Source organism: Muscardinus avellanarius (assembly GCF_963383645.1).
Source record: "Muscardinus avellanarius genome assembly, chromosome: 3".
Taxonomy (NCBI): Eukaryota; Metazoa; Chordata; class Mammalia; order Rodentia; family Gliridae; genus Muscardinus; species Muscardinus avellanarius.
In genome coordinates, this window is record NC_137788.1 from 113,510,296 (window position 1) to 113,511,950 (window position 1,655).

Sequence of the window (1,655 nt, forward strand, 5' to 3'; positions counted from 1 at the left end):
CAACTTGGAAGGCTTTCCATAATTTAGCGAGACCCTATTTTATTTTATTTTGTTTTATTTATTTATTTATTTATTTATTTATTTATTTATTTATTTTTGGTGGTACTGGGGTTTATGGAAGCCCTTCTACCTCCAGGCTACACTCTCAGACCTATTTTATACTTTTTTATTTGGAAACAGGGTCTCTTAAGCCAGCACGGCTGGCTTCGAACCTATGCGATCCTCCTATCTCTGCCTTCCAAGCGCGGGGATTACAAGCGTGCGCCACCATGCCCGGCAGCAAGACCCTATTTTAAAATAAAAGATAAAAAACAGGCATGGTGACACATGATTCTAATCCCAGCATTCAGGAGCCTGAGACAGGAGGATCCAGGTTTGTGGCCTGCCTCAGCTACTTGGTGAGGCTCTTTGCAACTCTGTGAGACCCTGTTTCAAAATAAAGAATAAAAAATAGGGCTGGGATTGTAGCTTGAAGGTAGAATTTCCCTGAGTTCCATCCCCAGTACCAAAAAAAAAAAAAAAAAAAATAGGGCTGGAAATATAGTTTAGAGGTAGAATACCCCTGGGTTTAATCTCTAGTGCTGCACACACACACACACAAAATTAAATAAATAAATAAATAAATAAATGTTTCATGAAAGCTAGAAAATATAGTTTTATATACATGTAAAGTATATATGTTTTAATTTTTTTTTTTTTTTTTTTTTTTTTTGCGGTACTGGGGATGGAACCCAGGGGCATTCTACCTTTGAGCTATACCCCAGTCCTATTTTTTATCTTTATTTGGAAACAGGGTCTCACTGAGTTGCAAAGGGCCTCACTAAGTAGCTGAGGCTATCTGTGAACCATGGTTCGCCTGTCTCAGCCTCAAAATGCTGGGATTATAGCATGCGCCACCACGCCTAACTATATTATTTTTAATTTACGTATTATATTTTTGTTTATATCAATGAAATTAAATTAATACTCATATAGTGATATTATAGTCATTCATCTTGGAAAACTCACTTTTAAAAAATTATAATACTAGCTGGGTGTGGTGGCACACGCTTGTAATCCCAGAGTTGGGGAAACTGAGACAGGAGGATTGCACAGGTTTGAAGCCCCAGCCTCAGCTACTTAGTGAGGCTCTCAGCAATTTAGTGAGACCCTGTTTCCAAATAAAAGTATAAAATAGGTCTTGGAGTATAGCCCAGAGGCAGAAAAGCCCCTGGGTTCCACCCCCAGTACCACCAAAAAAATAAAAAATTATACTTGGGCCGGGAGTGGTGACCCACACTTGTAATCCCAGCATTCGGGAGGTGGAGACCAGAAGATCACGGTTTGTGGCCAGCCTCAGCTACTTGGTGAGGCCCCTTGCAACTCATTTAAGACCCTGTTTCAAAATAAATAATAAAAAATTAGGGCTGGGGGTGTCACTCAGAGCTAGAATGCCCCTGGGTTCTATCCCCAGTGCCACACACACACACACACACACACACACACACACACACACACAATAATTATAATACTTGCAGGGCGTGGGGAGACTGAGACAAGAGAACTGCAGTTCATGGAAAGCCTCAGCTATTTCCTTTTGCAACTCAGGGAGACCCTGTTTCAAAATAAAGAAAAAGCTGGGCGTTGAGGCACACGCTTGTAATCCCCGCACTTGG